General features: G+C 45.0%; 1 pseudogene; it reads right to left on the bottom strand.

Moving 5' to 3' along the window:
* Nucleotides 1-18,916: 18,916 nt before the first annotated feature.
* Nucleotides 18,917-19,034, bottom strand: LOC126215438 (5S ribosomal RNA; annotated as a pseudogene).
* Nucleotides 19,035-26,640: the final 7,606 nt, after the last annotated feature.

Below are 26,640 nucleotides of genomic sequence, written 5' to 3'. Positions count from 1 at the left end.
AGATGGTAAATTTATGAGTGCAAAGGAAATCCTACAGTTAAATGCAAAGGAGAGTGTGGCTAGGTGGAAAAAGAACATTGTAGGCCTCTATGATGGGGAGGACTAGCCTCTTTCCTGCAACATATCCTGCATATACACTCCTGGAAATGGAAAAAAGAACGCATTGACACCGGTGTGTCAGACCCACCATACTTGCTCCGGACACTGCGAGAGGGCTGTACAAGCAATGATCAGACGCACGGCACAGCGGACACACCAGGAACCGCGGTGTTGGCCGTCGAATGGCGCTAGCTGCGCAGCATTTGTGTACCGCCGCCGTCAGTGTCAGCCAGTTTGCCGTGGCATACGGAGCTCCATCGCAGTCTTTAACACTGGTAGCATGCCGCGACAGCGTGGACGTGAACCGTATGTGCAGTTGACGGACTTTGAGCGAGGGCGTATAGTGGGCATGCGGGAGGCCGGGTGGACGTACCGCCGAATTGCTCAACACGTGGGGCGTGAGGTCTCCACAGTACATCGATGTTGTCGCCAGTGGTCAGCGGAAGGTGCACGTGCCTGTCGACCTGGGACCGGACCGCAGCGACGCACGGATGCACGCCAAGACCGTAGGATCCTACGCAGTGCCGTAGGGGACCGCACCGCCACTTCCCAGCAAATTAGGGACACTGTTGCTCCTGGGGTATCGGCGAGGACCATTCGCAACCGTCTCCATGAAGCTGGGCTACGGTCCCGCACACCGTTAGGCCGTCTTCCGCTCACGCCCCAACATCGTGCAGCCCGCCTCCAGTGGTGTCGCGACAGGCGTGAATGGAGGGACGAATGGAGACGTGTCGTCTTCAGCGATGAGAGTCGCTTCTGCCTTGGTGCCAATGATGGTCGTATGCGTGTTTGGCGCCGTGCAGGTGAGCGCCACAATCAGGACTGCATACGACCGAGGCACACAGGGCCAACACCCGGCATCATGGTGTGGGGAGCGATCTCCTACACTGGCCGTACACCACTGGTGATCGTCGAGGGGACACTGAATAGTGCACGGTACATCCAAACCGTCATCGAACCCATCGTTCTACCATTCCTAGACCGGCAAGGGAACTTGCTGTTCCAACAGGACAATGCACGTCCGCATGTATCCCGTGCCACCCAACGTGCTCTAGAAGGTGTAAGTCAACTACCCTGGCCAGCAAGATCTCCGGATCTGTCCCCCATTGAGCATGTTTGGGACTGGATGAAGCGTCGTCTCACGCGGTCTGCACGTCCAGCACGAACGCTGGTCCAACTGAGGCGCCAGGTGGAAATGGCATGGCAAGCCGTTCCACAGGACTACATCCAGCATCTCTACGATCGTCTCCATGGGAGAATAGCAGCCTGCATTGCTGCGAAAGGTGGATATACACTGTACTAGTGCCGACATTGTGCATGCTCTGTTGCCTGTGTCTATGTGCCTGTGGTTCTGTCAGTGTGATCATGTGATGTATCTGACCCCAGGAATGTGTCAATAAAGTTTCCCCTTCCTGGGACAATGAATTCACGGTGTTCTTATTTCAATTTCCAGGAGTGTATATTCGAAAAATATATTGGACACACCTTATTCTATCACTCTTTGTGTCCATCTATCTCTCCCTCTATCTGTCCATCCTCCCATCTTCATCTGTCTCTTAATCTCTTTCTTCACCTCCCTTTTCCCATTTCCCTGCATCCACTCTCTTTTATTATACCTTCCTCCCCCATCCCTCTGTCCATATCGTCGTCTCCTTCTCTCTTTCCAACTCCACCACCCTAATTTCCTTTTACAGTTGCCCATTGTCCCTGTACAGCTTCCACGTACCTCAAGCATTTACCCTTCCTTTCCTCTCTCTATCTTTTTCCTCCTCCTCTTACTCTGTGCATTTCCTCCTCCACCTCACTCTGTCCACCTCCTTCCTACCACCATAACCTGTTTCCAGCCATGCCCATGTACACGTATAGTCCCTGCAATACAGTTAAGTAAAGCAGGTTGATACCACTCTCACAACACATGTATCATACAGGTCAGGCTACACATCAGGAACTAACGAGGCAAGTTTTTTAAGTAAGCACCATTCTGAAATTAAGAAAAAAGATGTGCTAAGATATCTCAATAATTTTATTTTTACTTGAAAGCCTGTACCTTTATCCACTTTTCTACATAATGTCAGTCAATTTTCAGGCATTTGTCATAACGTTGTACCAGTTTTTGAATACCCTCCTCATAGAAGTCTGCCGCTCGACTTGTTAACCACTGCATCACCACTGTTTTGACTTCGTCATCGTCTTGAAGACGCTGACCGAAGTGCAGGAACAGATGGTAGTCACTGGGCGCAAGATCAGGGCTGTACGTAGGATGATCTAGAGTTTTCCATCGAAAAGATGTGATGAAATCTTTGGTCTGATTAGCCACATGCGGACGGGCACTGTCTTGCAGCAAAACGATGCCCTTGCTCAACTTCCATGGACTGTTGCTTTGATTCTAGAGTGACGTAAGCCACCAATGTTTCATCGCCTGTAACAATTTGGCTTAAGAAATCATCACCGTCGTTGTGGTACCACTCAAGGAAAGTCAATGCACTGTCTAAACGTTTGGTTTTTTGCACATCCGTCAACATTTTCGGTACCCAACATGCGCACAATTTTCGGTAATTCACGTGCTCAACCACAATGCCATACAAAACACTACGAGAAACATTAGGAAAGTCATCCCGCAAGGAGGAAATTGTAAGGCGTCTGTTTTCTCTCACCATATTGTCCACTTCCTGCACCAAACTTTCATTAACGACCGTAGGACGCTCACTCCATTGTTCATCATGCACATTTGTGTGGCCATCTTTAAATAATTCACCAACTTTCTTACCATTCCACCACTCAATGTATTCTCCGTAAACTGCACAGATCTCACGATGAATATCGATCGCTTTTAGGCGTTCAGCACTAAGAAATCTTATAACAGCCCGTACTTCACAGTCAGCAGGATTCACTATTACCGGAGGCATCTTAAACACTCAGTACACAACGTAAACAAGGAAGAATCGGACTGTAATGGCGTCAGTTCGTAGATTAAGGCTTTCATGTAAAAATAAAATTATTGAGATATCTTAGCACATCTTTTTTAAATTTCAAAACAGTACTTAGTTTAAAAACACGCCTCGTATTTGTACTGTTTTACTGGCCACCACGAAAGCAGATCGATAAAGCACTCTGGTACTACTCCAACAAATGTGCTTCTCATGCAGGGCAGATTACCTGTTGGGGACCAAAAAAACATTTCTTGCACCTGACATGCTGGCTGCCCTGCAAAACAGGTTAATTTGGCAGACTGTCACTATTCCCACACAACATACTTCTACTGCAGGATAGCCTATGTGCCAGGGTCTGGAAAAAACAAGCCTTTACCTGCACCTCCATTCCTATTGGAGCCAGGCACCCTGCTGTTTCTGTGCCACATTTGGTTGAAATCGATCCAGGGGTTAGGGAGGAGATCCTGGATATGCACACATACCTGTATTATTTGTATATATAAAAACAGTAACACAGTCGTACAAATGATGTGAAAATTAGAATTATATAAAAGGCAAAAAAATTGAAAACTATGGCCTGAATCATAATAACAGCACTATCAACAGACCAACAGAAGTGGTCAAGCAGAAACTGAAAATCTATTACCAATGTAACCAGAGACTAAATAGTAGAAAATATCGTGAACTAAGAAATACACATGTGGTATAATCACAAACGAATGTCTCCACTATTTAATGGAGACTATCACAACTGTGCAACTTCACTCAGGAATTTTTATACAAATGTTGCCCAAACGACTAGAGCCTTGTCCATTCACACCGATGGATAGAGACACACAATATATAGTTGCTGCTCAGTTATATAACCCCTCAGTTCTCCTGAGGTGCGTCATGTTCGCCGTGTTATCCATGCCACAGGTGGAGTATTGTCGACAGACTAGCACTGTGTCAAACGTTCAGTTGCTGGAAATGAATAAAAGCTGCAACATGTAATTATTGCCGGCCGCGGTGGTCTAGCGGTTCTGGCGCTGCAGTCCGGAACCGCGGGACTGCTACGGTCGCAGGTTCGAATCCTGCCTAGGGCATGGGTGTGTGTGATGTCATTAGGTTAGTTAGGTTTAAGTAGTTCTAAGTTCTAGGGGACTTATGACCTAAGATGTTGAGTCCCATAGTGCTCAGAGCCATTTGAACCATGTAATTATTCGGCCAAGAACAGTAAAATTTCTTTGTCATTTGGCTTTCAATGGGCGTGTGCAAACCTATATCTGTGTGTGTGTGTGTGTGTGTTCTCTCTCTGTCTCCCTCTCTCTCTCTCTCTCTCGCTCTGGAAAATTGGAAATTTGTGGTAAGGTCTTATGGGACCAAAATGCTGAGGTCATCGGTCCCTAAGCTCACACACTACTTAAGCTAACTTAAAGTTACACTAGGGACAACACACACACACCCATGCCCGAGGAAGGACTCGAACCTCCGACGTGGGAACCGCACGGAGCGTGACAAGACGCCCTAGACCTCGCGGCTACCCCGTGCGTCTCTCTCTCTCTCTCTCTCTCTCTCTCTCTCTCTCTCTCTCTCTCTCTGTGTGTGTGTGTGTGTGTGTGTGTGTGTGTGTGTGTGTGTGTGTGTGTGTGTGATTCATGCTTCTGATCCCTTACCTGGGTCTGAAATGTGTAGTTTATGTAGCACTTTGCACAATTGAGTACCGCAATGCTCTTAATTGAGTGAAATTATTGGTTCAAATGGTTCAAATGGCTCTGAGCACTATGGAGTGAAATTCCAGAATGAGATTTTCACTCTGCAGCGGAGTGAGCGCTGATATGAAACTTCCTGGCAGATTAAAACTGTGTGCCCGACCGAGACTCGAACTCGGGACCTCTGCCTTTCGCGGACAAGTGCTCTACCATCTGAGCTACCGAAGCACGACTCACGCCCGGTACTCACAGCTTTACTTCTGCCAGTATCTCGCCTCCTACCTTCCAAACTTTACGAGATACTGGCAGAAGTAAAGCTGTGAGTATCGGGTGCGTGTCGTGCTTCGGTAGCTCAGATGGTAGAGCAATTGCCCGCGAAAGGCAAAGGTCCCGAGTTCGAGTCTCGGTCGGGCACACAGGTTTAATCTGCCAGGAAGTTTCGTGGAGTGAAATTATTACCCAGGAAAGAAGATGAGAGCATTAGCATTAGATTATCAAGCCCTCGTATAATTTACGGTTGCAGTTGGTACCAATTCGTGGTCCACAACAATCTAATGTTGTCAGCATATGGTGTAAAACATAGTATTTTATACCTTTTTTGTATATGACATACCACCGGAGACCTTATAATTGTAATTGACTGGAGCATAAACTCTAAATTATGACTTACTTTGAATTAAATATGGAAAAGTAAATTTTGATAGTTTAACAGCAATGTAAAATTCCCTCCCCCCCTTTAATATTCTAGCGTGAAAGGGCCGCAACAACAGCACAAAAATTCCTGTATTCGGTGTTTTTACCCCAAGATTTCTTGTTAGGTCAACAAAAGTGTTGTACCACTGAATTCACTGATTCGGCATGTAGTTAATTTCTTCAAATGTTTCTCCTGCATATTATAACTGTAATAATTTTCATAAATATGTACATTTCGCTATTAGAAAAAGTAATCGATAGTTGAATAGTCAACTGTAGTAAAAATACGTTTTATAATTTACAACCTTATATCCATAACTTTATCCAATAACGCTGTAACAAATCTGTGTGCAAACTCTTTGTGAAGCCATAGTGTCATAATATCTTTGAAGAATGTTTTGTAACCAAGCAGTGTGGTGATTTGCGAGTGTGTGATATTTTATATTTATCCGATTTTCCGATTGCAATCTAACTTCAAGAAGACGCAAGAGAGGCATTAAACCACACATACAAACATCGCCAAACGTATTCATGTAAACAATTGTACAAATGCACTTGAAAATGAGAATAAATCCTCGAAACGCGTTGTGCTGAGTATACAAAAAGAGTAACTGGTGCGGTTTTCATTATTTAAATCATGATTGACACAGCTGCACGCTTTCCAGAATCACCTAATATGATGAACGAAATTAAACTTAAAAAAAGGTCCAAATGGCTGTGAGCACTTTGGGACTGTCATCAGTCCCCCAGAACTTAGAACTACTTAAACCTAACTAACCTGAGGACATCACACACATCCATGCCCGAGGCAGGGTTCGAACCTGCGATCGTAGCGGTCACGCGTTTCCAGACTGTAGCGCCTAGAACCGCACGGCCACCACGGCCGGCTGCAATTAAACTTATATTTTACTTTATAACTGTCAACAGTATGGTGTGCCTGTGATGTATGCTTGTGTGTGTGTGTGTGTGTGTGTGTGTGTGTGTGTGTGTGTGTGTGTGCGCGCGCGCATATGTATGTAAGCGCGCGCGCGTTAGTTTGTGTGTGTGTTTGTGCGTCTTGTATTTATGTTGAGTGTTTTCTAATTATTGAGTGCCATCGTAGCTCAGTAGTAATACGGATATATTTGACTGTCTGCAGTTTTTATACGGATTTCCGGTGAGTAAACATTTGTCACAGTGCTATTCTCTCCGTAACATTCAACTCACGGCATGGGCAACAGAATTAGGATGCAATACGTCAAGCACGAAAACTCGTGGGTAACATAACTCAGCAATGCTATATACGCCTGTCCAGCGGTATAAATGGATAACTCTTCTTTATAGAGGGCAACATGGATAAGATTGTAGACGTTTCCCGACTGAACCCGAGCAGATGTGTACGAGGCTACATTGAACAACAGAATCAATTCTTCACGATTAGACCATACGCCTTTTTGCTAGTTCCACGGTATTTTTTACTGTTGACACTCTGGTAATATTTGTAACAAACGTTCAGTTTTTATATACTGGGTCTCGTTACTGCTTGATTGCATTTTTTTGTTGAAATTCCTTCATGTCAAATTTTCGTGGCTTCTAGTGGAGTAACGACTGAACCTGGTTGTTTTTTCTATTGGGCTGACGATCATGTTGTTGCTATGTGTCAGGCCAAAGTTTTTATTTGTGTTATCTTTTTTATAATTTCCAATTTCGTTTCTTTTACTTCATTTGTCGTATGGTATTAATAATTATATAAAATCTTCTCAGCTCCCAGCTACATCAAGTGCCCCTACATCCACGAGCTGACGGCCGAGTACTTCACAGCTGTTGCGAAGTGGCAACTGATAACCATGTTTTCTTTTTGTTTTCAACTCTAAGGGTTGAGTCACTGACAGTGTTTGTTCTAATCGCCAGCTGGTGCAATTCTTACAATTTTACTGACATCATTTTCTTTTCTTATACAATACCTCCTAGATACTAAACTTACTAACTCTGATAAAAGTACACTTTTGAAATTTCACTTAGCATAGAAATTTTTGTAGCACTTACTAGCTTTGTACCCGACATTGCCCTGGTGTCTATTTATTGCAGTCTTATATTAGTCTATCTCCTCCATCTCCCCTCTCTGCCTCCTGCTTCACCCCTCTCTGTCCATCTTCTTCAGTCCAGCTCCTCCACCACCACTCTCTGTCCATCTCTCCTGCTTCTATCTCTGTTCTTCTCCACCCTTCCTCTGCCAGTCTGCATCTCCCCTCTCTTCCCATCTGCTTCTTCCCCCTCCCCCCTGTCTACCTCTTCCTTCTCGCTCTATACATCTGCTTCTGATTTCATGTCCTCCTCTTTTTGTCCATCCCCTCCTCCCCCTCTCTCTACCATCGCATCCACCCCAGTCTCTCTATCCATTTTCTCCTACCTCTTCTCTTTGTTCATCTCCTCCTCTTTCCTTTCTCTGTCCACCTCCTACTGTTTCTGTTCATATCTTCCTCTCCCCTCTCTAGTTCAATCTTCTCCTCTTCCCTTTCACTGTATATTACCTCTTAACACCCTCTCTCTGTCCATCTCCTTCTCGCCCCTCTGCCAGTCTCTGCCTTGTCTCTATGCTACTCCTTCTCTTCCCTTTCTCTTTCCATCTCTTCCTCTGTCTGTCCACTTCCACCCACTCCTCTCTCTTTCTTCTCCTTCCTCATCCCATTTGTGTTATCTCCTCCTTGCCCCTCGCTGTCTGTCCATTCCTTCCTCCTCTTCCTCCATTCTTATTCCATGTTGTCACACTCACGCCATAGGAGGATGGTGGTTCTTACACCCCACAGTACTTCATTCTAGATCATAATTACTATGTGTACCAGTACTAAAGTGTAGACTTTCACGGCCGGAAATATCATGTCCATTATAATTATCCGGGCTGTTATGCCGTGGTCGGTTGATGAATTCTGTGTCGATTCCCAACGTTTCGTCTCAGACTGCGGGAAACATCTTCAAGGGGGTCCGTAGCTAGATGGAAGGTCCAACACACCCACTGGCTCGCTACTGACTGCCGCTAAATTCCGTGTCCGCGCGCTCCCACGCCGCGGCGTGACGTCACGTGTTTTGAAAACGTCAGTGCAATTGGCCGCTGTCCGTCGCCGTCGATCGCCGTTGCCATCACCCAGTAGTGGACGGGTGGTACACATCTTCTTTAACACCGGCATCCATATACCGTTTAATTTCACACCCTCCTCCTTTCGGTTGAAATTATTTGAGTGTTTAGCGATTTCGACTGCAGTACAGGCTACTGCAAAATCTAAGGTTTTCCTGCCGTTTGTTAAAAATGTAACGGAAAGAATAGGGAGGATCTTGACGAAGCGGAACATTACCGTTATTTACAAGTCCACCAGGAAGATACAGGAATACCTTAAGGCTGCCAGGGACGCTCGCAAACCATTGGAAAAAGCTGGAGTGTATAGGATCCCATGCAGCTGTGGTGATGTTTATGTGGGTACCACTAAAAGAACTGTTTCTAAACGTTTGGAAGAGCACAAGGGAAATTGTAGAAGAGGAGAAACGGAACGATCAGCTGTTGCGGAGCATGCTTTCCAGCCAGGGAACCACAATATTCGTTTCTAGGAGACGCAAGTACTAGCGGCCACAAGCGGATATTACGAAAGACTGTACAGGGAGGCAATCGAAATCGCTAAACACTCAAATAATTTCAACCGAAAGGAGGAGGGCGTGAAATTAAACGGTATATGGATGCCGGTGTTAAAGAAGATGTGTACCACCCGTCCACTACTGGGTGATGGCAACGGCGATCGACGGCGACGGACAGCGGCCAATTGCACTGACGTTTTCAAAACACGTGACGTCACGCTGCGGCGTGGGAGCGCGCGGACACGGAATTTAGCGGCAGTCAGTAGCGAGCCAGTGGGGGTGTTGGACCTTCCATCTAGCTACGGACCCCCTTGAAAATGTCTCCCGCAGTCGGAGACGAAACGTTGGGAATCGACACAGAATTCATCAACCGACCACGGCATAACAGCCCGGATAATTATAATGGATATGTGTACCAAATTCGGTTGACATCGTTCCAGCTTTTTACCCTTGTGTTTGCCCACGTACACACATGTTAAATATATTTCACATATATCTGACATATTTCACCTAGATTTGTACACATATTTCACCTGACTCTCTAGCAAATTTCGCTCTACAGTTTCATTTTTACGCAGGTCAGTGTTTATCACGTCGTATATTGTGAACTATGTGCTATACAATGATACAATTTTGCAAGTACATCTAATGGCATATGCGGGTACTGTCTGCAAGATATGTTGTGAATAGAATTTGTAACAAGGAAGCAATAAATTGAAATGTCATACATGATTCTCTAATTTCTCACACATCTCAGTGTTCATGACGTCATATCTTCTGAAACATATATCGCACAATGATATAATTTTGCTGGTACATTCAGTGGTATATGTGGATACTGTCTCTACAATATGTTGCGAATGCATTTTTTAGTAAAGAAGTAATAAATTAAAACATTATGCTTCATCCGGCAGATTTAGTGCATGAATAGCAGAAATGTAGTAAGTGATGAACTTTTTTACTTTAATCATTTTGTGGAGATCGTCAGCAAGAAAAAGCTTCGTAAAGGCTTAGAATTATGTGGAAAGTTTTTTTTAGTCTCTATGTGCTATGATTCTCAAATACCGGATGACAAAAGTATGGGCGGTCACGCGTAGTGGGTGTTAAATTCTATCCTCGAGTCCCACCCCCACCCCTTTGATAACTGGGTGATTCCTGTCCCCTCATCGATTCTCTTGATACAGTAAGTGATACGTGTACCAAGTTTGGCTGAAATCGGTCCTGTGGTTTCCGGGCAGATGTGAAACATACATACGCTATGCGATCAAAAGTATCTGAAAACCCCCAAAACATGCGTTTTTCATATTAGGTGCATTGTGCTGCCACCTGCTGCCAGGTACTCCATATCAGCGACCTCAGTAGTCATTAGACATCGAGAGAGAGCAGAATGGGGCGCTTTGCGGAACTCATGGACTTCGAATGTGGTCAGGTGACTGGGTGTCACGTGTGTCATACGTCTGTACGCGAGACTTCCACACTCCTAAACATCCCTAGGTTCACTGTTTCCGATGTGATAGTGAAGTGGAAACGTGAAGTGACACGTACAGCACAAAGGCGTACAAATGTACCTCGTCTGTTGACTGACAGAGAGCGCCGACAGTTGAAGAGGCTCGTAATGTGTAATAACAGACATCTATCCGGACCACTACACAGAAATTCCAAACTGCATCAGGATCCACTGGAAGAGCTAAGACAGTTAGGTGGGAGGTGGGAAAACGTGGATTTCATGGTGGAGCGGCTGCTCATGAGCCACACATCACGCCGGTAAATGCCAAACGACGCCTCACTTGGTGTAAGGAGCGTAAACATTAAACATTGGGAATACGTTGTGTGGAGCGACGAATCACGGTACAGAATGTTGCGATCAGAATTGCAGCATGTGGATATGGCGAATGCCGGTGATCTGCCAGTGTGTGTAGTACGAACAATAAAATTCGGAGGCGGCGGAGTTATGGTGTGGTCGTGTTTTTCATGGAGGGGGGTTGCACCCCTTGTTGTTTTGCATGGTACTATTACAGCACAGGCCTACGTTGATGTTTTAAGCACCTTCTTGCTTTCCACTGTTCAAGAGCAATTCGGGGATGGCGATTGCATCTTTCATCACGATCGAGCACCTGTTCATAATGCACGGCCTGTGGCGGAGCGGTTGCACGGAAATAACATCATTGTGATAGACTGCCCTTTACAGAGTCCTGCCCTGAATCCTACATAACATCTTTGGGATGTTTTGGAACGCCGACCGTTGCAGGCCTCACCGGCCGACATCGATACCTCTTCTCAGTGCAGCACTCCGTGACGAATGGGCTGCCATTCCCCAAGAAACTTTCCAGCAACTGATGGAATGTATGCCCGCGAGAGTAGAAGCTGTCATCAGGGCTAAGGGTGGGCTAGCACCATACTGATTCCAGCATTACCGGTGAAGGGCGCCACGAAATTTAAGTCATTTTCAGCCAGGTGTACGGATACTTTTGATCACACAGTGTACATGTATACACAAGTGCATCTGTTTTTATAATATGTAAAGATTTAAGTAACCGGTAACTCTTAATTCAAAGACGTTCGAAAGTGCGATATCATACTAAAGATGGCAGAAGCCGAAACGAAAGGAACTGTAATACAAACAAAGATGGTTCAATTGGCTCTGAGCACTATAGGACTCAACTGCTGAGGTCATAAGTCCCCTAGAACTTAGAACTACTTAAACCTAACTAACCTAAGGACAACACACACATCCATGCCCGAGGCAGGATTCGAACCTGCGACCGTAGCGGTCGCGCGGTTCCAGACTGTAGCGCCAGAACCGCTCGGCCACCAGCGGCCGGCAAACAAAGATGAACTGTTTAATAAGTGTGTCATACAGCGGTGCTAAAACAGCGTTCATCCATATCCACCGATGATTCACGTACCGATAATCAAATCAGATATTTTTGTGGTGTTTGACAGATACGTAGTAATCCCGGATTGCTGTATGTAAACAACGGTTGACAGAGAAATGAATTATATGGATTAGTGGAAACCGTACAAACTGGAAAAAAGTTGGGCCTTCTCGGTAGATTCTTTGTATTTCCATTCTGTCTTTCTTGATGGTAAAGGAACGACCAACCACGTCACAGACGCGAAGAACGAGAGAGTATCCGTCGCTACCACACATAAACGCTTCAACAACTCCCTGAACTAAATGTGAAGAACATTTAAGACTGCAGAGGGCACATGACAGTCATTTTTAGGATAATGTATTGGACGCTTTGCAACTTCAGAGTGTTGCGAAACATTGTCATGAAGTTTTAATTTTATTTCTTTTTTTTCTTCAATCTTATGACTGGTTGGATGCGACCCATTACGAATTTCTTTTGTGCACCAACTTCTCGATCTCATATAGTTGCACCTTACGCCCTGAGTTATTTGTTGGGTGTATTTTAGTCTCTGTCTACCTTACAGTTCGAGTGGTCGGCTTTTGTTTATTGGGAGAATTTTACGAAAGTATAGATCCCCAGTAAAGCAGACGGTATAGAGGACGCTAGTGAGACCTATTCTTGAGTACTGTTGGAGTGTTTGGGATCCGCACCAGGTCGCATTGAAAGAACACATCGAAGCAATTGAGAGGCGAGCTGCTAGATTTGCTACCGGTAGGTTCGATCAGAATGCAAGTGCTACGGATATGCTAGGGGAGCTCAAGCGGGACTCTCAGGAGGGAAGAATATATTCATTTCGAACAACACTGCTGACAAACTTTGGAGAACCAGCATTGGAAACTGACTGCAGAACAATCCTACTGCCGCAACATACGTTTCACATAGGGACCACGAAGATAAGATACGAGAAAATAGGGCTCGCATGGAGGCATATAGATAGTCGTTTTTCCCTCGCTCTATCTGCGAGTGGAATAGGAAAGGTAACGACTAGTTGTGGTACATGGTACCCTCCGTACGGTGGCTTGAGGAGTATGTATGTAAATGTAGACATAGATACGGTTTTTACTGTTTACAGCTCCCTCTGGTAGCATGGTGTGTACTCCCCTCTTGTCGGTGTTTTCCATAATTTTAACCCCACTCTGGAGTCTATCTTTCCGTCACTGCGTCTTCGATGTATAAACACTTGAACACTAGGAGTGAAAGACTACATCCCTGTCTTTCTTTCATCCGAGCCCTTCATTCTTGGTCTTCGAATCTTTTTGTTCCCTCATTATTCTTGTAGATATTGCATACGTCCCACATTCCTCTACAGCTTACACCTATTTTTGTAAGAATTTCGAACATCTTGCATCATCCAGAACGAGATTTTCACTCTGGAGCGGAGTGTGCGCTGATATGAAACTTCCTGGCAGATTAAAACTGTGTGCCGAACCGAGACTCGAACTCGGGACCTTTGCCTTTCGCGGGCAAGTGCTCTACCAACTGAGCTACCCAAGCACGACTCACGACCCGTCCTGACAGCTTTACTTTCGCCAGTACCTCGTTCCTACCTTCCAAACTTTACACAAGCTCTCCTGCGAACCATGCAGGACTAGCACTCCTGAAAGAAAAGATATTGCGGAGACATGGCTTAGCCACAGCCCAGGGGATGTTTCCAGAATGAGATTTTCACTCTGCAGCGGAGTGTGCGCTGATACGAAACTTCCTGGTAGATTAAAACTGTGTTCGGACCGAGACTCGAACTCGGGACCTTTGCCCGGGCAAAGGTCCCCAGATCGAGTCTCGGTCCGGCACACAGTTTTATTCTGCCAGGAAGTTTCAAATCCCAACTAGATGGTACACTCGCAAGAGAGACCCCTAAATTGAATGTCTTTTGTGTCATATCCCGGCGGAAAGTTTACCGGCGTTTCTTTTTCGGTGAAGCAACTGTGAGTGGTGTTTCTTATCTTAGTGTGCAAGAACTATGGGTCTTTCTCAGCTGGAAGAAGCTGAACCACAGAACTTCATTTGTCAGCAAGATGGTGCACCGCCTCGCTGACGTAACTCAGTAAGCGACTGGTTAAATGACGTTATAGCTGACCGTTCGGCTGGCGCAAGGGGCCGGATGTCAAGAGCTTGTTTTTCATGACCTCCACGTCACACACTCTCTGACGCCATGCGATTTTTAGCTTTGGGTGTTTATAAAGAATCAGGTGTATTTGCCTCCGCGACCAACTGAACTACCCGACTTTACATACAGCGTTGTCGCAACAATTACTCCAGACACACTGATCAAAGTTTGGGAAGAACTCGACTATCGATTCGATGTTTGACGATTGGTGCTCACATGGAACACTCGTAGGAAAAACTGTTTGGGTTGCTCTTTAATCTGATGTATTATTTGTAATTGTAAGTTGAATGTAACAAAAGCAACAAAGTCTTAAAACTCGTATATTTATTTTGAAACACCGTGTATTTTTTCCGTGATGTATCTGCTGTGTTTTGTATAGTAATAGAGCACCTTTGTAATAAATTTGCACTTCTAGTATACGAGAAGTGTGAGGAAAAATAATGAGACTGATTTTATATCTAGGGAAGTTTTTATTTTTTTTTTTTCAAACAAAAATATTGTCCCTTTCAAAGTAGTTCACTTCGACATCCATACACTGGCAGAGCCACTGTTACGTCTTGGTAGCACCGCAGAAAGCCTTCAACTGGTACGACCTTCAACATGTCGGACACGTTCTGTTTAATGTTCTCCAGAGTCCCAAAAATTACATATTTTTAAGACTTTTTCAATTTCGCGGAAAGATCATGTGAATGGGGGGGGGGGGGGGGCGCTGTAGAACAACAGGACTGAAGTGGGCCTCTAACATAGGGCCTTTTGAGGTCAAAAAATTCTGTCACTAAACTGGGCCTCTAACATTGGGCGTTGTCACGATATAGCAGCATCCACTTGTCTGCAATGTCCTGTCTCATCCAACGCCCCCTTTCCCTGAGTCCTTGAAGGACTTCTTTATAAAACACTCGGTTGACAGTTTGTCCTCGAGGAACAATCTCACAACAGCATGTACGCATTAGGTATTTTCGTCAGTTTTTGAAGTTGGAGGTTTCTTTGAGTGAGCTTCATCACAACGTGTTCTTGGTCTTCCAAAAAATGATCTGTGCCACCGAAAAACTTGTGGTCTGGATAAGAAATGTTCCCTACAGGTCTGTTTCAACTTTTCAGAGCTCACACTCCTAGATTCCCAAAGTTTAAAACATGATGGCATAACGTAGCTCTAAACTCCGCTGTTCCATTTTCGTAACACACGACAGAAACATAACTTCACTGATGGCTCTCTCAAAAATCACGTTATGGCGATGCGCAACTGAAACTCGGACTGAGCATCTGGAAGGGATGAACACACCGTGTGCCCAAGTCTCATTACATCTCTAACACACCTCGTATGATCTGCTTTTGGCGTTATTCCTCACATGCTCATGTTTTCATGGTGAATTCTGGAAGTTTTTATATCTGATCCAAGAGATTTTCTTGTCATAAAGAATTCAGAAACGGCTAGTTGCCCCGCTATGCATCATAAACCCTCAAAGAATCAAATGTCACTATGTAGCCGTGGCAGAGACATAGCGGTTTCCGTTGAGCACTCGAAACGGTTCAGTTATTTACGGAGAGCTGTCGATATTTAAGCCGCTACAAATCTTGGCCAGCTTTCTGAGACTTGAACGGCACAATTTCTCTAAAGCTTCTGTCCACAGCGATCAATTTCTGCCTCTTAGGATTACGCCTGTTCGGAATCTTATCTCTGTATCGTTACGTCTTCTCGTCACTACACCCTGCTGCCTAACAAATGAAATCCATATCTGCAAGTCCTTATGAAGAGTAAGGCCACATCGTCGGTAACCAGCCATGATCTATGAACAACGAAACAATGACAAACTTTACTATGACCATCTGTAAACATTTATTTTATATGAAAGTGGTACCACTGACGGTAATGAGTGATTTCGATTAGGAAGTGAGATTTGGGCAGCAGAATAAATAACGCCAGTTAAAGGAGATATACACTGAAGCACCAAAGAAACTGTTATAGGCATGCGTATTCAAATACGGAGATATGTAAACAGGTAGAATATGGTTATGTGGTCAGCAACGCATATATAAGACAGCAAGTGTCTGGCGCAGTTGTTGGATCGGTTACTGCTGCCACAATAGCAAGTTATCAAGAATTAGGTGAGTCTGAACGTGGTGTTATAGTCGGCGCACTAGCGATGGAATACAACATCTCCGAGGTAGCAATGAAATAGGAATATTCCCATACGACCATTTCACGTGTCCTCCGTGAATATCAGGAATCTGGTAAAACAAATCTCCGACATCGTTGCAGCCGGAAAAAGATCCTGCAAGAACAGGAAGAGAATTGTTCAACGTGACAAAAGTGCAACCCTTGCGTAAATTGTCCGCCGCGATAGCTGAGTGGTCAGGGCTGCGGTCTGTCACGCCAAGGGGCCCGGGTTCGATTCCGAGCTGGGTCGAAGATTTTCTCCGCTCAGGGACTGGGTGTTGTGTCGTTCTATCATTTCATCATCATCAGTGGAAGGCAACGGGAAACCACCACTGGAATCACTTCCCTAGACGCTCATGCAGTGGACCTCTCTGACGAGGCTTCCCGCATGACCAGACCTGTCGTAAGGCAGAATACAAAGTTTCGCAAATTGCTGCAGATTTCGGCAAAGCGAGCGAACCATTCAATGAACCATCATCAGTATGGGCTTTCGGAGCAGAAGGCCCACTCGTGTTCCCTTGATGACTGCACCACAAAAAGCTTTACGCTTTGCCTGGGCCGTCAACACCCACACTGTACTCCTGATGACTCGAAAAATGTTGCCTGGTTGGACGAGTCTCGTTTCAAATTGTATCGAGCGGATGCACGTGTACGGGTATGGAGACAATATCATGAATCCAGAGACCTTGCATGTCGGCAGGGGACGGTTCAAGCTGGCGGAGGCTCTAGAATGGTGTGGGGCGTGTGCAGTTGGAGTGATATGGAACCCCTGATTCGTCTAGATACGACTCTGACAAATGACAATTGCGTAAGCATACTCTCTGATCACCTGCATCCATTCATGTGCACTGTGCATTCCGACGGACTTGTGCAATTCCAGTAGGATAATGCGACACCCCATACGTCCATAATTTATACAGAGTGGCTCCAGGAACACTCTTCTGAGATTAAACACTTCCACTGGTCACTAAACTTCCCTTACATGAACATTATTGAGTCTATCTGGGATGCCTTGCAACGTGCTATTCAGAAAAGATCTCCACCCCCTCGTACTGTTACTGATTTATGGACAGCAGTGGAGGATTCATGGTCCATCCAACACTACTTCAGACATTAGCCGAGTCCGTGCCACGTCGTGTTGTGGCACTTCTGCGTGCTTCCGTGGGCCCTACACGACATTATGCAGGTGTACCAGTTTCTTTAGCCCTTCAGTGTAACAAACAACACCGAAAGGACGGCTCCAGGTGTTCCATTTTATGATATAAATGAACCTCGGAAGTCCGTCAAACCTTCAGTAAGAAGGAGGACTTAGAGGAACAGTGTGTGGTGCTGCAGAAGAATGCTCGGGATTAGGTAGGTAGATCGATTACACAATGAAGACGTTCAGCATCGAAGTCTAAAGATGTATATGACTCAAAGTTCATTGGGCTTATTCTTAAGCATCAAGGAATAATCATATTGGTAATGTGGGGATTTAAGTATGTATAGAGAGACCAAGGTTGAATGTGGGTATTATTTTCATAAGTCTTCTGACTGGTTTGATGTGACCCGCCAAGAGTCTTTCCTGTGCCAGAATTTTCATCTCAGTGTAGCAATTCCAGCTTACGTCCTCAATTATTTGCTTGATGTTTCCTAATCTGTGCCTTCCTCTAAAGTTTTTGTCCTATACAGCTCGCTCTGTTGCCTTTGGTAGCTATTCCCTGATGTCTTCACAGATGTCATCCTGCTAGGGTTTTCCGTATATTCGTTACCTTTCCGATCCTACGGAGAACATCCTCATTACTTACCTTATCAGTTCACCTAATTTTCAACATTATTCTGTAGCACCACATCTCAAATGCTTCGATCCCCTTCTGTTCCGATTTTCCCACAGTCCACGTTTCATTGCCATGCTATGCTCCTAGTGCACAGTCACAGAAATTCCTTCCTCAAATCAAAGTCTATGTTTGATACTAGTAAACTTCTCTTGCCTAGGAATGCCTTTTTGCCAGTGCTAGAGTGCTTTTTATGTCCTCCTCGCTTCTTTCATCATAGGTTTCCTTGCTGCCTAGGTAGCAGCGTTCCTTACCTACGTCAACTTCGTGACTTCCAATTCTGATGTCAAATTTCTCGCTGTTCACATTTCCGCTAATTGTCGCTACTATGTTATTTTTCAATTTACTCTCAATCCTTAATCTGTACTCATTAGATTATTCATTCCATTCAACAGATCCTGTAAGTGTCCTTCACTTTCACTGAAGATAGCAATGTCATCAGCGAATCTTATCACTAATATCCTTTTACTCTAAATTTTTATCACACTTGTTGAATCGTTCTGTTATTTCCGTCATAGCTTTTTCGATCTATAGATTGAGCAGTAGGAGCGGAAGGCTACATCCTTGCCTTACATCCTTTTGAAGCCTAGCATTTCCTGCTTGGTCTCCCACTTGGTTACAGGAAGCAGGTTCTAATAAATGTTGCGTGATGTAATGGACTGGGTAATGCCTACATATGTAAAAGGATGTGAATTCGAATGCAGTCAAGTACTCCGTCGTCAGGCCACAAGTGGCCCATCGGCACCATCCGACCGCCGTGTCATCCTCACTGAGGATGCAGATAGGAGGGGCATGTGGTTAGCACACCGCTCTCCCGGTCGTTATGATGCTTTTCTTTGACCAGAGCCGCTACTGTTCGGTCGAGTAGCTCCTCAATTGGCATCACGAGGCTGAGCGCACCCCGATAAATGGCAACAGCGCACGGCGGCTCGAGTGGTCACCCATCCAAGTGCCGGCCACGCCCGACAGCGCTTAACTTCGGTGATCTCACGGGAACCGGTGTTACTACTGCGGCAAGGCCGTTGCCAATGCAGTCAAGTACTATAAATATATTTTCATTTTTAAATTTTTATTGAAATAACTTTTATTGTTATTTTTATCCAATTAATTGGTTTAAATGTAATCTTTTTATTTCTGTTCTTCGGTCACATCATTTTAATAACCATATTAACTTCTTCATCTGCTCTCAATATTTTTCCAGGCGTTCTTTTGACGCTTGAAATATTTCTTCACGTGGTTTTAATTAAAGCTATACGTTAATTTCGATTTAATTTCTTTCGTTTTATCCTTCTATTTTTTCATGTATGTCACTGCATTAATTATTTCAATTCTCATTTTGCTTGAATTTCATTATACTTATAATCCCTTCTTTCATTTCAATCTTCATCTGCGTTATTTTGTCCATAGCGCAGAAGAAATTTTCAAATGTGTGTGAAATCTTATGGGACTTAACTGCTAAGGTCATCAGTCCCTAAGCTTACACACTACTTAACCTCAATTATCCTAAGGACAAATACACACACCCATGCCCGAGAGAGGACTCGAATCTCAGCTGGGACTAGCCGCACAGAGCGCAGAAGAAATTTAGGATAAATTTTAGAAGTTTCTATGACAATTACCATAAAAAATGCATATCTTGTAATGAGAAATACTTTTTTTGACACTACTGCATAGTCAATTTAAATGGGTTATTTATCTTTTTTTTAAAAAAAATCGAGGGATTGGCTTTTTCAAATATTCAAATATTGTAATAGATAAATACAATGAAATTCACATTCACAAAAACTCCGATTTGAAAAGTAACGATAGGAAGAAACTGAGAGCAAATGAAGAAGTTGATCAATGATTAAAATAACGTGGCAAAGGAATAGAAATAAAAAAAATTACATTTAAATCAACTTAATATAAATAATGATCGAAAAACTTTCGATAAAAAAAAAACGTTAGACGCCCAGTGAGATTCGAACCTACAACCTTCCACTCATAAAGCCTTTACTCTATCCATTACACGACACAGTTTGCAAACTCTTTTTTAATACTTTTGAGTGCCACGTAAAATGCCGAATTACTTTTTCGCCAATTGCTCGCAAACGAAAGCCCACCAGGGTGAATTGCTGCAGGATACGATGCCTGGAATCTTAACCTACATCATTGTATAGGAGGTTTCAAAAAGTCGAACCCTCCACTGGTTCCGTGTTGGTCCGACATACTGCAACAACTAATCAGGAAATTTTACTGTGTCCCTTCACACCAGGAACCACATTCCGTCTGCTTCTTTTTAGTCAGGAAAAGCGTTGGAAGTCCACTCAGCTGCCTTTTAATTCTATACGTACACAGGTTCTTTGTACGACGATGTCCTTTCCTACTGACGTACTTTCCCATTAGCTACTACTTCCCTTAGAGGAGCAACAACAGTACGTATTTAAGACTGGCTTATATCGACCGGTATTACTCGCCATCTGTCAGCAACAGTAATCCGCTCATCAGTCACTCTTGCAGTCGTATCTGTCCAAATGTGCTTTGCGCGGGCAGTATCGGAGATTATGCTGGTAAGACCGCCCAACACACAATCTTTGCTCAGCTTATAATCGTCACTCTGCCTCACTTCAACTTCAGTGCAGGACACTTTACAGCATGAATGTGTTGCAATGTTTGCATCTACAGCATCAACGTGTTGCACTGTTTGCATCTCGATTGTACTTATTCATGTATTTTTTATTTTGTCACTGGTATCTATTTCAACATGCTATGCTGCGGCCATCTGCATCACCACACTTATCTAGTCTGTAGCCAGCTGTCAATCTTTTTCCAGAGAGACATTTCTCCAGCATATTGGTCCAAGACAGTGCTAGATGTATCGCATGAGGCAATTCCAGTTTGCAGATTTGGCACAGTTCACTAGCCTCCAGTTTTATTCACCAATACGACCTTAGCGTTCTTCCTACGAAGATTTGTCACAGGCAAATTTTTCTGTGCGCCTGTGAACAATAGCAACGATTCTGAAATTCTAGTCGTTTACAGCGCAGAAGCGCTGTAACAATGAGCTAGGAACATAGGGTAAAACGTTTTTGTAATTTGAAGCCATATAAATTATTAATCGACCGTGATTGTTTCAAAAAGATGAAAAGATTTTCATACACCGCTACCAGTCACAAAACTGATAACGGTATTTGAAAAGCTCTCCATAAAATGTTTTTGGTTTAGCCCCGACCAGCGGCTATTTGAGTAGCCATTCGGACACCTGTCTTACTGTAGCGATGTTACCGCATATTAAGCAAGATTTAAACGAAGAACCTGGGCTAGCGTCAAGACAAATTGTACTAATCGATTAATTCTCCTCGTAAAACACGTTAATTAGGCTGAAATTATTTCTCAGCTAATATCAACATCTGTTTTGTACCGTTCGGATTTTAAGTGCAAAGAGACGTTTTCTGTTACTCTTTTTACGGGCGCCAGTTATGTGTTTCACAGTTGTGGGAATCGGTTCAAATTTTGTAGGAATGTAGGGAAATTCATAGAATTAATAGTGATCCTGTTGTTTTGTGGAAGCTACACCCGTTGCCCCAATATAAATAACGTGGTTAGAAAAATAAAAAGACCTGTATCGGATCAGCCGTGGCTAGGGTCAACAAATGTCCACATCGGTCGCCAAGCTACGGCGCTCTAACGACAAAATTATCGTAGAATAAAAGTTGGGAACCAGAATAAAAAATGGTTCTATCATAGCACAAAAAAGGCTAATATGTCCTGGGCAGAGTTATGGATTAAAAGAAGGGATCTAGCTTTTGTCACAGCTTCAAAGAGATTTAAATAATTACAAAATTGTTAAGGCTTTCGTGGCCACTTGTTGACAAACTGCCTATTGGCTTCTGTCTCGGGTTCTTCGGCCGACGTTCATCTAATGATTTTTCTGACGTTTCGCCAGCACGAGTGGCTGGCATTGTCAAAGCTTCACCCTCCATTGCCGGTGGTGAACTGGGGGCGAGCTTTTTTTTTTTTTTTTTTTTTTTTTTTTTACTATTCATTTCCGCTCCTGAAGGGAGGCGGATGGGCCGCTGGAGAGCTTGTTGCTCTATTGGGGCCAGAGATGAGGGTATTACATTTTTTCCTTTTCTTTATTTATTTTGTACTTATTGCTAACTTACATACTAATTACTGTTTTCTCAAAACAGTGTTTGGCAGTTTACAATTGTTTTGTTATCTTACAGACTAGTTACATTGTTTTGTTATCTTACAGACTAATTACAATTTTTACAATTTTTAAGTTGTAGAAGTCAAATAGAATTGGAGATGGAGCTATTAGTAGAAATGAAAATAGAAAAATAAAAACAAAAATACAAAAGAATACAAAAGTCAGGGCGACAGTGGAGGCGTGTTTATGTGCCGTATTGTTGCTATCGATTCGGTAAGGTTTATGGTGGCGGGCGGTCGGGGTTCAATGCCTGGAGGTGTGGGGGGGTAGGAGTGTCGTTGTTCTGTATGTGTAATTGTCTTGCGTGTTCGTGTTGGTGTATAGTGTCAGGGAAGGTGTGGAGGGTGTTGTTTATGATTGTTCTTGGTGGGTAAGTGTATTTGTGTTTGGGTTTGTTTCTGTGTCTGGGTCTGTGGGTGTATATTGTGTGTAGGTCAGGTCGGGAGGTGAGGGTGGTTTTCCCATAGCGGGCTCTCAGGATGGCTAATCTTGTTTGGACAGGGGTGACTTTTGCTTCCTCAAAGACCTCTTGTCTGGGGGTGGAGGGTGGGAGTCGTAGTATGCTGCGAAGTATTCGCCTTTCGGTGCGAAAGATTCTTTCTGCTTGGGTCTTGGAGATGCAGGCGAGAGGCGCTGCCGCGTATTCAAATAGTGGGCGGACAAAGGTTTTATAGGTGTTTACAGCTGTCTTATCATTGCAGCCTGTAAACTTGCCTTGTACCCGCCGTATGAGTTGTTGTCGTTGACGGGCTTTACTCAGGGTCTCCTTGATGTGGTTGCTTAGGTTGAGATACTTGTCAAGGTGGACGCCTAGGTATTTTGCGTTGGAAGAGGGGAGGAGCTGGGTGCCCCACAGCGTGAGGGAGATGTGGTCGGGATTTTGATTTTTCTTTTTGTGTATGTTGCGATGTTTAAATAGGATGAGTTGGGTTTTGGTGGGGTTGGGTTTGATGCGCGAGCTCGCGGCCGCAGACTATATGTACCTGGCGCGCCAACGTCCGAGGGCTTCTCCGCGGTCATTTCCGGTGCGGTTCTCCTCTTGCTACCTGCAAAAAATAGAGATGGGGCCCCTCCACGCCCGCACCAACGTGGTGACCAAACCAAAAGTTCTACTGTCACCTCCGTAAAACATGTTAGTTATCTAGTAAGTGGATCACAGGATGCTGGGCTGTGATGTTGTCCGTGCGTCTGGGTTAAGGCTACGCATTAACACGGTCCATCAGGTGATAGATAGTGGACGAAACGCGAGTGAGGGATGCGATTTGAAGAGCAGAGGGAAAAAAGTGCCATGGCTCGTGCCGTGGGAAAAAAACCTCTGCGACAGTGGGATGGGTAGTAAGAGCAGTAGTGGCTTACTAGCTGCGATAGCTCATGCAAGGTTGGATTTGTTAGTATGGGTATCATGCATCATTACCGTGACAAGCGATGGCGATGTATCCCAGTGGCTGCAGCTGCTACATTCCTGGAACATTCAAGATCGTTATACAGTAGTGGGAGATCGGCCATAGATCGTCTCACTGTGTGGGGGATGTGTGGAGCTTGTTTGCATGCGGTGTACGGTACGGCTTCCCTGTGTGGTGCCAGTTATTCGGCAGTGTATTTCAGCTGGATATCCAGTAATAGCGTCTGATTAACAGGGGCTCGCCTGTGCCGTTATGTTTGCGTATGCTTGGCCATAGATGTTATGCCCTTACAAGTATGTCTTTTGGTCTTTTATGTTTCCATCTATGGTTATGGTCGTAGTTCCCCAGATTCAGAATAAACGGGTTCTGCGAATGTCTGGAGTTTCTGTATAGTCTTGTGGTGAGTTTGTGGATTACCTCCGTGAGAGTCTCAAGTCGGTATTCCCGGTGAAGGTCCGCGATGCGTGTGTATCGTGGAGCATTGCTTATGATTTTGAGTACTTTGTTTTGTATGAGCTGCAGACGGCGCAGGCGTGTAGGCGCAGCGTATCCCCAGACAGGAGCTGCGTACGTCATCAGGGGTCGGATAAGTGTCATGTACATGGACCTCGACACCCTTCTGTTCAGTGTGCTACGCCTGTTGAGCATAGGATAGAGCTGTTTGAGCCTCGCGCTAGCTCGGTTGGTCATGTGTTGTATGTGGTCCCCCCAGAGTAATTTCCGGTCCAGCCAGACACCGAGGTATTTGACTTTCTCGCGGAAACGTATTGGACGTGCATGTAGGGTTATTGGTCTGCAGTAACGGTGTTTGCGCAGTTGCTTCGGTCTTCTAGTGAACAGAACGGCTTCGCACTTGTCGACGTTTACTCTAACACGCCATTTCTCCAACCAAGGCTCGGCCACTCTGAGTGCAGTCTGTAGGCGTGACGTAATGTTTGATGGTTTCCAATCTTGCGCAAGGATGGCTGTGTCATCCGCGTAGATTGCCATCATTGTGTTGTGTGTGGTTGGGATATCGTTTATGTAGAGGTTAAACAGTAGGGGCCCTAGGATGCTTCCCTGGGGTACTCCCGCGTGTATACCGTGTCGTGTTGATTGTTTTCCCTGCACATCAGTGTTGAAACTCCTGTCTGTGAGGTATGAGTGTATTAGACGCAGCAGCCCGTCGGGGAATCCCGCGTCGCTGAGTTTGCGGATGAGGCCGTTGTGCCATAGACGGTCGAAAGCCTTTTCGATGTCCAGGAACACTGCCCCTGTAGCTTTGTTTATGTTGAAACCATGTGTTATATGTTCAACGACCCGTAGGAGTTGTTGTGTTGTGGAGTGGTGATTCCTGAAGCCGAATTGCTCCGGTCTCAGGATGTCATTTGTTATGCAGTGCCTAGTGATGCGTTTGAGAATCACCTTCTCAACGATCTTACTGAGCGAGCTCAGAAGGCTGATGGGTCGGTAATTTCGTGGGAGGCTGTGGTCTTTCGCCGGCTTCCTGAACATCAGGACCTTGGCCGTCTTCCAAAAGGCGGGGAAGTGTTGGTGTTTTAGTATGGCGTTCGTTATGTGTGTTAGGTACTCAGTTGCTTTATCCGTGAACTCCTGGAGGACACGGTTTTGAATGCCATCATGACCAGGGGCTTTCCTAGCGGCGGAATGCATTATAGCCCAGGAGACTTCGGCTGTGCTAGCATGTCGAATGTCGTCGCGCGATGGTTGGGCTAGAATGCGTGTAACCTCTTGGTCAGAAGCAAGTGTGAACACTGGATCTGATGGTACCAGGTTCGGTGTGAATGACGCTGCGAGTGTTCGGGCCATTAGTTCTGCTTTCTCTTCCGCTGAGTATGCAGGGCCGTCGGGCCCTTGAAGCGTTGGGGTGTATATTTTCTCCCTCGTGAAGTGTCGGGCTAGTTGCCACACGCCAGGTCGTGTGGTGTCCAGCCCTTCGAGTTTTTGGTTCCACTGTTGTGTTCTATGTGTTTGTATTTTATCGTGTATGATGCCCTGTAGTCTTTTAATGTGCCGTTTGAAGTACGGACGCCTGGTGCGCTGCCATTGTCTCCTGAGGCGGTTCCTCATTGAGATTAGGCCCAGGATTTCCTGGGGCAGGGCCGCACTGCGTTGTTGTGAGGTGCGATCAGGTGTGGTGCCTGCCATTGCGTCCTGGACGGCGTTGGTGAGGGTTTCTACTGCCTCGTCAATTTGTGCTGTTTCATTAATTTCGTGTATAGGTGGGATGTGGCTATCGAGCGTTTGCTTGAACCTTGTCCAATTCGCACGCCCGTAGTCCAACATCTTGCGTTGTTCCGTGTGCTGCAGTGTTTCCTCAATGTATAGTATTACAGGTTGGTGGTTTGAGGGCAGATCGTTTTCAACGGCAACGTTGAGTGTCGTTGTAATGCCCTTGATGAGGGCCATGTCTACCACGTCTGGCCTGAGTCCCCTCTGATAGGGAATGTGCGTCGGTTCAGTCGGCGCTAGTATAATGTAGTTTCTGCCAAGTGAATGTTCGTACAGTTTTTTGCCGTTGGGATTTCGTATACGTGAATTCCATTCTGGGTGTTTTGCGTTCAGATCTCCAGCGACGATTACTCGCGGTGAGATGTTGAGTAATGTGCTGATATCACGTGTTGAAATGCCTACAGGGCTGTTGTATACCGATATCAGTGTGGTGTAGGCTCCGTTGAACTTGACTCTGACGGCCGTAGCCTCGATTTTTTCCAGTTCAGGGAGCTCTATGTTTGTGTGCTCAATGTCTTTGTGTATGACGATTGCAGTTCCACCTGCCACGGCGTCGCCCGGTCGGTCGGTACGATAGACACAGTAGCCAGGAAAGTTTAATTGTTTGTGCGGTTTAAGTTTAGTCTCGCTCAGTAGCGCGACAAGGATTCCCTTGCGCTCCATGAACGCGGCAAATTCTGCCCTTTTGTTGTGGATCGAGTCTGCATTCCAGAACAGGATCCGTGATAGTGTGTGCGGGTCTGCGTTATGGGCCAGGTGTGGTGTATTATTCATGTAAGAGTGTGAAAGAGTGTTGTGATGGCAGT

The sequence above is a fragment of the Schistocerca nitens genome, chromosome 12 (genome assembly GCF_023898315.1).
Source record: "Schistocerca nitens isolate TAMUIC-IGC-003100 chromosome 12, iqSchNite1.1, whole genome shotgun sequence".
Lineage (NCBI taxonomy): Eukaryota > Metazoa > Arthropoda > Insecta > Orthoptera > Acrididae > Schistocerca > Schistocerca nitens.
This window is presented reverse-complemented; position numbering and strand designations above follow the sequence as displayed.